Source organism: Leguminivora glycinivorella, chromosome 13 (assembly GCF_023078275.1).
Source record: "Leguminivora glycinivorella isolate SPB_JAAS2020 chromosome 13, LegGlyc_1.1, whole genome shotgun sequence".
Taxonomy (NCBI): domain Eukaryota; kingdom Metazoa; phylum Arthropoda; class Insecta; order Lepidoptera; family Tortricidae; genus Leguminivora; species Leguminivora glycinivorella.
The window spans coordinates 22,454,041-22,466,381 of record NC_062983.1 but is presented as its reverse complement, the minus strand read 5'-3'; positions in this window follow the sequence as shown (position 1 = coordinate 22,466,381).

Genomic DNA, 12,341 nt, shown 5'->3' with positions numbered 1-12,341 from the left:
TTAATTTATACATTTTACATTTCGTTTTGTGCAAAGTACCTAAGTTGCTTTTTCAGTAATTTAGTAAATTGTCGTTATAATTTTTGTTTTGACCTAATTTGCTCAAAAAAATATTCGAGATAAAACATGTAACTGTGTTGGATTTAGAATGATATTTTTAACATGTATAAGTAGTTTGTGCAAATTTTGTCAATTGCGATATGGTATTATGTCATACCTAGCGAAACAGATACAAAAAAATATTCATGTTAAAAAAAATAAGAAACGTCGCGTTGACTCCATAAAATATGCCAATAAACTGATATTGTGCTGTCTTAAACAATTGCTTTATTAAAATTGTAATAATTTAGCTAAAATGTATTCTTAACATTACAAAAAAATATTAGAGTTACTAGAGTTCACATCTCATCAACTTAAAAGACATGATAAATAAGATACATGAATTTGTGCAAGTTTAATCAATTGCTCCTTAAATAATACGATATTAATATTAATTTTATTTGCGTACGATCGAGTCAAGCGGGCGCAATCCACGAGGCGCGGGTAGTGTAGGTATCAGCGCGGCAGCGGGGAAGGGCAATGACCTCTCTCGGAAATCGACAAACGACGCGTTGCGTATAAAACGCAAGTTTATTTAAACTGTGCGCCCAAATGAAGCTATTTAATTCAAAGCCTGTTGTGTTCGGTATTAGAGTAGCATTTTAACTAAATAATATTTATGTTTCCCAGATATAAATTATTTCAGGCATAAAATAATTCCATTAAAAATTAGCGTGCCTTGTTACTCGTAACACGAATTAGTATGAATATTATGGTCCCGGCCGGCAAAAAGCATTTATCGAAATCTGTATAATTTATTTTGACATTTGTCAAAATATATCAAAATGACATTTTCCATATCATATTTTCATATTTTATTTTTATAGTAATAGACATTACGATTTACGATACAAGTGCGGAGAAAAGGAAATAAATTAAAACAGGACCGGAGGGAGTATTTTAAGTCCTTGAAGAATTTCCTTTTTCGCACGTGTATCATACAACGTCTTGCAGTACAGATGGCCCTTCGAAGTCTTCCTCTACTTATACTTCTCGCGCTAGACGTACCCATAATTATTACAAACAAATTGTCAAAAGTCATTTTGATCATAATTATAATCTGTCAAAATGTGATTTTGGGTAAAAAATGTCAAACTGGAATTACGAGTCTAAAATGTCAAAAAAGCATGTTGAGTCAAGAGAAGACTGTCAAAATGTAATTTTGAGTCAGAACTATCAAACTGACATTTTGGCTCGAATCTTATTGACATTTGCTGTCATAACTGTCAGAATGAAATTTTGGGACCAAACTGTCAAAATATATTTGGATCAAAACTGTCAAACGTCTAAGATCAAACCTATCAAAATGACATTTTGAATCAAAACTGTCAAAATCTATCATTTGCCATTAAGGTACTATATCTTATTCTTATACAACGGAATGACTTCAATTTACATTTTGGGTTAAAACGATCATATTGACAATTGTTGTCAAAAGTGTCAAATTGACATTTTGGTCAAAACCGTCAAATTTAAATTTTGCTCTAAACTGTCAAATTGACATTTCGGTTTAAACTGTTAAATTGACATTTTGGTCAAATCTGTCAAATTGACATTTCGGTCAAAAGTTCAAAACTGTCAAATTGACATTTTGGTCCAAAAAGTAAAATTGACATTTTGGTCAAAACTGTCAAATTGACATTTTGAGTCAAAACTGTCAAATTGACATTGTGTTAATTCTGTTATATTGAAATTTTGGCTCAACAGAGTCAAAATGTCACTTTGGGTCAAAAATGTAAAAATAAAATGTAGGGGCAAAACTGTCAAATTAACATTTTGCTTTAAAACAATCAAATTGGCGATTATCTGTTGAACTGTCAAAATATATTTTCGATCAAAACTTCCAAATTGACGTCTAATTTCAAACCTGTCAAAATGATATTTTGAATCAAAACTGTCAAAAATTGTCAATTGCCTTTATGGTATGTGTAATCTGTCGTGTTAACAACGGAATGACTTCTCTTTACACTTTGGGTATTTGGGTGGATTTCAACATACTCGAAATTTGCCTAATTTTGGTGGATTTTTTTAGTTTTGTAATTTTTGTTGAAATTATGTACTGATGTTACATAACTAATTATTAGCAATGTTATGTATCAATGACCTTTCATTATAATAAGTAGTTTTAGAGAAATTACGATTTCAATGACATGGTCGCCACCAAAATTGGTCTACCCACAAAAATAAAAAATAAAATCAAAAATAAAGCCTTTTATTCATTTTTCTATTATTTTCTACTTGAAACAATAAACTTTTAACATGTAATAAATACTTTTCAAATAGAAACAAAAACGTTACTGCCCTCAATATGTTAACCACCAAAATTTATGCAATTTTGGTGGAAAAAGTATTACGACCCACCAAAATTAGATATTTTTGTGTGGGGCGGACCAATCCAGCAAGGTATGACACTTGTGTCATGTCTAAATGCAGGAACGAACCTGAATGGTCATGTTATGACACGTTTGTTCGTCTTGCTGCGTCCCGTTTAACCATAAAAATGATTTCAATACTTACCACCAAAATTGGTTCTTTCCCCCGGACAACTTTTGGTGCTCAGTTATAAGTGTCAAATTGTATAATAATATTGACTTATGTCATCTTAAAATATACTTAATGTAATAAAGAATGAAGTTATGGCAAGTTATCTTTATAGCTGCGGATTTACTGGATTTACCATAGCAATAATCCGCTAAAAACAGGCTCTGGACGCTACACCAAAATTAGAATTTCGATGGAAAATTATTTTTAAATAAATATACATAACACTTGTAACAATTTGCAATGTTGCCGAAGGTAGTATTTTAGGATTGGTTTTCATAAAAAAAATAAAAACCTGGAAACAATTAGCCCACACAATGAATTTCAGCTCCGCCACAAAAAAATCACGCTGAGAAATTCACCCATTTATGGGTTAAAACGATGATATTGTCATTTGCTGCCAAAACTGTCAAATTGATATTTTGGTCAAAACTGTCAAAATTGCATTGTGCCAATTCGGTCATATTGCCCTTTGGGTTAACAATGTCAAAATGTCACTTTTGTCCAAAAATGAAAAAATTAAATTTTGGGTCAAAAATGTCAAATTTACATTTTGGGTTAAAACGATCAACTTAGCATTTGTGCTCAAAATTGTCAAATTGACATTTTGGGTCAACTCTGTCAAAACATCATCTTGGGCCAAAACTGTCAAAACGATATTTTGGGCCAAAACTGTCAAAATGACATTTTGAATCAAAACTGTCAAAATCTGCCAATTGTCTTTAAGGTACCTACGTAAGTAGTTTATACAACGGTATGACTTTATTTCTAAGCAAGAACCAAGTTAGTCTAATTTGACTGTATGACTCATACACCGTGTTTTTTTTTCGTTTTCCATGAAATTCGACATGCAGTTAGGTTCATTATCGGGAACCACCTGGTATACAACGTGTTTTTATTGATATCCGTTAACTTTAAGGGAAGTTTGCTTACGTGAATTACAATTAATTTCTGTAAGAAAAAGAAAGTAATTAAAAAATAAATTTAATGAATCAATTAGTGTAGTAAAAAAAAAAGTGTAGTACGGCCTTTATACTTTCAGAATACTATTTATTATGACATGTGACGTCAATTACTAGACACTGGTTGAATGTTATTTTATTCTTGTTTCTCACACGGATTTAACTTTAGGAAATTTTATAGGATGTCACACACGTGTCCAGTAATTAAATTTATTTTTTTAAATAGATCGATAACCGTACAAGTTAAGACGCTGGTTTCATAGATAACATACATACATACATGCATACAATCACGCCTGTTTCCCAGAGGGGTAGGCAGAGATCACGAATTTCCATTTACTACGATCCTGACAAACCACTTTCGCTTCACACACTTTCATAACGTTCCTCATACACGCTCGTCGGTTTCGAGTACTTCTGACCTGGCCTTTTTGCAATATTTCCCCGATTTGATCAAGAAACGATAGATAATTCATATATAAAGATATAGATTCATAGGTAAATAATTGTTTTTGACCTAAAGAACCTTTCCTTAAAGTTAACGGAATTCAATAAAAACACAGTGTATACATACACACACGCTGGTTTCTCGTCCATTTTGTGACAATAGTGCCTGGCAGAACTAAATTTGGGAAAGAAATCGCGAAAGATTTTATACTCCATTTACTGTACCGCCGTGCGTTTAATTTGCATTATAATTGGAAATCTAGGAAAATATAGAAAAAAAACGTTACTCTTTTTTGGGTTTTGCATCAGCTCTATGATCAGTTAATCACTTCCTTAAATACTTCTCGTTATAAAAATTACACCCTGTATTGTGTAACGAAAAACTGAAATTAATAGTTACAATAATAAATATAATCACGGTGTATGAATAGGATACTGGATCAAATTACCCCCATATTGGGAAAAAGGCGAATTTACCGCAATTACGAGGATTTCGTAGGGAAATGTAAAATGAAATCATATTTTCGATGCGATACCTTCACGTGTTTTCGAAATATACAGATTGGTCTTTTCGTTAATAATGTAATAAAATAAAGTTCAGTAATATATGTGTAAGTTTTAATTGGGAAGACATGCAAAAAATTGGGAGAATCCCGTCAAATCCCGACCACTGGCAACCCTAAATTATGCATGACTGCGCACGAGACGTATGTACTTACGCCGCGAGGCAGCGCGGCGTCGCGCCAGTGGCACGCGCCAACCTGATTGGTTATCGGTTGCGCGCCACACTGCGCGAAAATTTAAAATACTTTGCTATTGAAATATCGTCAAATATTGAAAACCCATTGATCAAAACCGCACAAATTAAATTTGATGACTTGATATTATATTATAATAATATAGACGTCAACTTATGAACATGAAAATTTTTTTGAGGATTTGAACGGGTTTTTATTACAAAATATTTTTTTTAAATATAAGCAATCTATGAAAGTCGCACACTTTTAAAAAAATAAGATATTTTAATGCCCTGAATCGTACAAGACTTCACTTACTGACTCTAATATTTTTTTAAGGGTTTTAGGATCAATATTAGAATTTTTTTAAATATCATTAAACCCATGGATGAAAATTGCACAAAATGCATATATACATCGGCAACCACTTTGTTTTTAGACAAATACAAATAATTTCTTCTCGAATATTTTTTTGACTGAATACTGCTTAAAAAGAGAAATACCTAAAGTTCGTGCTAAGCAAGTACCTAGGAACGCACAAAACATTATTTTTATATTTGATCTATAGTCTAAAAACTATATGCAAAAAATAAGCAACATGAATATTATCGAAACCTCAAAAGTTATCGCTACCCGACTACACCGTAGACTGGCGATTATTGATTTTAAGAAAATGGTTGATATTGTTTCTTAAAGGACTTTAATTGTACTTTCAAATGATACAAATATTGATAGGTTACGATGAATAAGATTAGAGGTATATCTGCTTGAAACGAATTTTGCGCGAGGTGTAATTTGGTAGACGCCGAATGTATGGGAACGCGTGTCAAGCGGTACTCCCCGCCTACAGGTATGTGCTTGTAGTTTGCTTATTTATTATCCGATCGTAGAAATTTCAAAAGCAACAGATAGCTTAATAATGTAGCTAAATGATTTATATAACACATTTTATAGCTAAGTGGCCGTTTTCATTGCCTTTTTGAGTCACAAAAATAAAAAAAGAGAGTAAAAAAAAAGTATTTTTTGCATTATTGTTAATTAAAAAATAACTAACAAAACTATACTTTTCACTTATAACAAATCTTAATCAGCATGTTATACGCTTTCAATCGACACCTCATTTTTCAAAATTGGATAAGGGGTTCTAGACAAATTGGCAAAAAATTGAAACCCGGGACCGCGATCTTTGTGACGTCATAGTTAACCCCCCCACAGTCTGAGAATGTGACAAGTCATTATTTCGTACTCAGTAAAGTCTACCGATCACAACGATACCACTTGTCAGCAGTATACTCTCCAGTCACATCAACTTTAAAACTAGACGACTTTTTTCAATTCCGCCGCCTTACTACAAGGCTTGTAAGTTTTGATAAACAGGGCACTGCTGGATGTGTGTGTGTGAAGACATCACTTGACTAAAACAGCACGGGAAGCATGGTCGCGCGATAGACGATAAAATATCAGGCCGTCCCTATTGCGCTTACAAATAGTGCGATAGGGACGGCCTGCTATTTTATCGTCTATCGCGCGACCATGCTTCCCGTGCTGGTCGCGCGACGTAAATAAATAAAGCGCGGTGTAGATAAAGTTTAAAATTATTTCACACTAAAAGTGCTCGCCGCGTCGCTGCCATTCCAGTGTGAGCCGACCCTAAGGTAGTATAGATATGTGAGATCTCCAAGGAAAATAGTTTTCCACATCATTGGTATGAGAAATGCGTCAATCTTGTCTAAGTTGGAATATTTTACTCTTGTAGTTCGTTTGTCAAACGTAAAGGCACCCAGGTATAAAACTCAAAAGTCATTTGCCAGATTTAATGATTATAGGCAGCAAACGAGCAGACGGCCGCCTGATGGGAAGTAGTCTTCGCCGCCCGTGGACATAAGAACATCAGGGGAGCCACTTCTGCGTGGCCGTAGCGCAATCCCAACCTCAGAAGGTAGCTCATTCCAAAACTTGCACGCTCTGAGCAAAAACGAGTAAGAGGCACATTTGTTCAAATAAATTAGAATCGATATATAAAAGGAAGCCCTACCTATAAATAAAACTATAAGGTACATAGACGAAAGGGTGAAATGGAAACTTCAGAGATTGTTAATAAATTACGCATTTAATAAATTGTATATTCAAAAAAAGTACAAAATATGTGCCACATTACTTATTGCTCTTGAGCTAAGCTGTCATTGAGATACGGTAAAGAATAAAATTGAGATCTAAAATAGAATAGATGGAATGTATAATAAGGGAAGTAAATAATAAAGGCTCACGTCTTATTTCTTATCAATTTGGTTGCAGGTGGCGCCACTTTTATTCGACTATTTTTTATGATTTATGTTATGACGGTTTGGTATCGATTCTCCTGTAACGCTAACGTCGCTAACTAATTAGATTTCATGGCAATAAATAATAATAATAATAATAATCGGCTTCGCCAGGAGGCTCTCGCTGCTCGCGCGGACCCCGCCTCGGGGCGGGATTTGCCCGCCATGTCGCCGGACCCGGTGCCCGAACCCGACCTAGCACCGGAGGCGCCGCGGGTTGATTCCGGTAACGACGGCGGGGACTTCGCGAGTCAGAGCGTGAGTGAGCCTGCTAATGAGCAACTGAGGAGGTCTTTGGAAGAGGCGATTACGCAGTATCGCTCCACAAACAATCCTAGGCCACGATTACCACGTCTGCCTATGAATAGACGCAATCTAGCGTTAATGGGAGCCTTAAACGCTTTACTAGAGCCATTTATACGGACTAGTAAAGATCTAGATGATACACACTCGATCATGTACTGCGGGGCCATCGCGGCGTGCCGTGTTGCTCGAGTCAAGTTTCCGGACGCTGACCGTGCAACTAGGACCGTCGGAGGTGTCCCTGCATGGCAAGTACGGATCGAGCGTCGTATCAACTCGTTTAGGACTCTCATTGCAAAGCTGATCTGCTTCAGAGGGGGTAATAATCGCCCCCGAGTAATGCGCTTTGTGAACCAGGCGTTCGCGGGGACGGACATCAGGCCCCGCGACTATTTAGCCAATGTCACAGAGCGCATCGACTTCCTGAAGCAGAAAGTCTATGCATGGGCAAGCCGTATTCGCCGCTACAGAAAGCGTGTGGACCGATTCCAGCAGAATCGTCTTTTTCAAAGCGACCAAAGGAAAGTATACCGAAGGTGGGAGGAAACCGACCCTCGTGTGTCTGACGTGCGGCTGCCGGATGCTACTGCCATGTCTAATTTCTGGCGTAGCATCTGGTCGGTGCCCGTCGAACACACGGAGGGTGAGTGGATGACCGTTGTCGAACGCGAGTGCGAGAACATCGAACCTATGGAGGCTATCACCATCAGCCCCGACGACGTAAGTTGTGCTACCCGTGCGGCCCAGAACTGGAAAAGTCCTGGACCGGACGGATTGCACAACTTCTGGCTAAAATGGTTTCGATGCTCGCACTCGCGTTTGGCAACGCAATTTCAACAAACCCTCGATCTTGGTTCTCTCCCACCTTCCCTAACAACTGGTGTTACTTTCCTGCTCTATAAGTCCGGTAGTACCACGGAAGCAAAAAACTACAGACCCATTACGTGCTTGCCTACACTTTACAAGCTCCTTACATCCATTTTGAGAACAAAAATTAACGCGCATATTGTCGCTAACAACATTCTGGCTCCCGCTCAAAATGGATGTAGGGTTGGGTCCCGTGGTACTAAAGAGCTCCTCCTCATAGACATGACCATCTGCCAACAAGTTCGGCGGAACAGGGGGCCATCTCGGCCGCTTGGATTGACTATAAGAAGGCCTATGATTCGGTGCCTCATTCATGGCTGAGAAGGGTATTGGAGCTGTATAAACTTGATGCAGCTTTAATATCCTTCCTGGCTGCATGTATGAGGCAGTGGACCACAGTCCTTCGTCAACCAGGAGGCAGGGATGACCCCCCTGGCCCGCAGGACTTCATAAGGATTGAGCGAGGAATATTCCAGGGTGACAGTTTGAGTCCATTATGGTTCTGCCTAGCTCTGAATCCCCTCAGCACGCTGCTGAAGGATTCTGGGCTAGGTTGCCGGCTTCGGAGAGAGGGCGAAGTCATCTCTCACCTTCTGTACATGGACGATCTCAAACTATTTGCACCGAACACCCAAGACCTGATGGTGCTATTGAAAACCACAGAAGTTTTCAGTACCGCCATCAGAATGGAGTTTGGTGTCGATAAGTGTGCGGTCATGCATGTACAGCGGGGGAGGTTGTAAATTCAGAAAATTTACAACTTTCTGAGACGATGTCGTTCAGATCTATCTCTGAATCAGAAACCTATAAGTACCTTGGTATGTCACAGTCGTTGGGTATTGAGGATGTTGGCATTAGACGGTCGGTGAAGGAGCGCTTTTTCAGTCGGCTCACAAAAGTCCTTAACAGTCTTTTGTCAGGAGGCAACAAAGTGCGCGCCTTTAACGCCTGGGTAATGCCTCTACTCACATACTCCTTTGGCATACTAAGGTGGACCCAAACTGAACTGGACGCCCTGGATCGGAGGGTCCGCTCACTGCTTACCACACACCGTATGTTACACCCGCGCTCGTCTGTTATGAGATTGTACATCCCACGGAAGTGCGGAGGTCGAGGCTTCCTAAACGCCAAAGATCTTCACAACCGTGAGGTGTACAATCTCAGGAATTACTTCCTTAACAACGAGTGTGGGATGCATCGTGATGTGGTGGCAGTGGACGGAAACCTCACGCCGCTCTCCTTGGCGAAACAGAACTGGCGCAAACCTGTGGTACTAAGTACTGCGGACCGCAAGGCGGTATGGGAGAGCAAGCAGCTACACGGGCGGTTCTACAAGGCCCTCACGGGACCCGATGTAGATCTGCTCGCATCGGTGAACTGGTTACGATTCGGGGACCTCTTCGGAGAAACCGAGGGTTTTGCCTGTGCAATTGCGGACGAAGTTATGATGACGAACAACTACCGGAAATATATCCTGAAGGACGGTACGGTCGACATTTGTCGGGCATGCCGCCGTCCCGGAGAGTCACTCAGGCATATCATTTCCGGTTGTTCTCATCTAGCTAACGGCGAGTACTTGCACAGACATAATCTCGTAGCCAGGATCATTCACCAGCAACTTGCTCTTCAATACGGCCTTGTGGACCGCGAAGTACCGTACTACAAGTACTTACCTGCGCCAGTTCTCGAAAATGGTCGTGCCACGCTCTATTGGGATCGATCTATTATCACTGACAGGACTATTGTAGCCAATAAGCCTGACATTGTGATAATAGATCGACTGCAACGCCGGGCAGTGCTCGTTGACATCACCATCCCCCATGATGAGAATCTCGTGAAAGCCGAGAAGGACAAGTCCAGTAAGTACCTAGACTTGGCTCACGAGATAACCGCCATGTGGGATGTTGAATCAACGATCATTGTTCCGATAGTCGTTTCAGCGAACGGTCTCATAGCGAAGAGTCTCGACCAACATCTTAAGAGACTCTCGCTAGGTGGCTGGATCAAGGGCCAGATGCAGAAGGCGGTGATCTTGGACACAGCGCGGATAGTCCGACGGTTCCTCTCTCTGCAGCCCTAACCACCGGCAGCTTGGGCCCTGCCCCGCTGCTGGCGGCACCCTAGGTTAGGTTTTTTATAATGTGTTTATATATTTTGTATTGTTTTGTATATGGTTTTGTATTTTACTTTTATAATCATATTATAAAACCTAGCCTAAGAATTAAAATGAATAAAGAGAAATAATAATTAAAAAGGTCAAAACTCCAAATTATTAAAATAGTGACCTTGCTAAATAAAGGAGTCTACTCTACTTGTATGGAGATTGAGAGTCTTTATTATTTACTATTCTCTGGTAAAAGATAAAAACGTACGAGCATTATATACAAATAATGGTGTAAATAAATACACAACCTAAGCTAAGTACAGTTATCATTACAGTAAGTACTAATAATACCTGCATGGGGGTACCATTTTGTTACATATCAATAGTTACATGCTACAGCCAAGATAGATAATATCGGACTTCATTGCACTTAAAATAAAATACTTATTTCAAACGATATGGACAATATGTCTACATACAATGCACATAATATATTTTTCCCCTCACTAGCTCGGAAACACGTGTTTTGTCCTTTAATACCAGCGGGAAAAACGCATTTTATCCACTAGTGGATAAAACAATTTGACCTTGAATATAGCGAAATTTTCTGCTTTAAAATTGATAAAAGTAGGTTAATCTAGTGATGAAGATGTTTTATCACCTTTGGAACTACTGGAACCAGTGATAAGCGCGTTTTTTGCGTTGTACTTTCCTCGCTATAGTGAGGGGAAAAGTTTTGTGTTACACACGGGTGCGAATGTATTTTACATCTCGTGTGTTGAAAAACTCGCCAAGTTCAGAATTCTATTTTCGAACCACTCGCTTCGCTCGTGGTTCAACTATAGAATCCTTTCCCTTGCTCGTTTTTCAATTCCACACTCGGTGTTAAAATACAACATTGCACCCTTGTATAACAAATAACTATTAAATTAACTAGGCATTCTTAAGAAATAGGGTATTTAACATTTAGTGATTTTAGTGTGATTGTATATGCTTACAATGACGAACTAACAATGAGTGATAAAATATCGTTCGACCGTGACTTCATCAATACTCGTACTATTTTCATAATAGCTTCACTTATCGACAACCAACAATGTGGTACCTTTCGATTGACGTCACATCTTTATTTATTGAGCAAGTATATTTCCAGAGCGAAGGCAGCTAGCTCGTGCGAATACAATGATAATTGACAACAGTGCAGTGACTGAAATGGCTATAAATAGAAACACTATCGCGCTTTTTACCATCACACGACATCCGCCGCCAAATTATGTCCACATACAAAATTCTATAGAAAAGGACTGAAAAGGTACAGATGTTATCATATATACGGGAAAAAACTTTTTCCATTTTCTGTACCCTTCAGTGAAAGTAACTTGGAAAATATAGACATAAGAACTTGAATTTGTAGATATTGAGAGCAAGCAAAAATATCAATATTGTCAATCTCGCCAATTACAAATGTTATTTCCTAATTCCTAAGCATCTAAATTATCGCAGTGTGCTAAAACTATATATCTAATTAACTACTATAACTAGCAATTATTGGCCTTTATACTAGTAGTACTAGGTGGACAATGGAAGCGTAATAAACCAATTAAGAGCAAAATTAAGTATGTTATAATTTTTTTATGAGATTCTTGTAGTAAATCATGTGATATATTTATATTCATCATAAGTATGTATTATTTTCTGCAACTTATATCATTGTCATAAGGTACTTAACTATAATGAACTTAATGACATTGGAATGTAAGGTTACCACTGTGTTAATGAGATGCTTCATCTTAGCTTAAAGGTAATGAATGAAATATTTTCTTCATGTCATGTTGTTACATACTGATGCCATGCTTTTCAATTTAAATTACGACCTTTCAAATTAATTAGTCACAAAATAAGGTCACTTTCAATACACAGATAATAGACAATAGTGAGGAGGCTGCCTAAAGCTGTACTA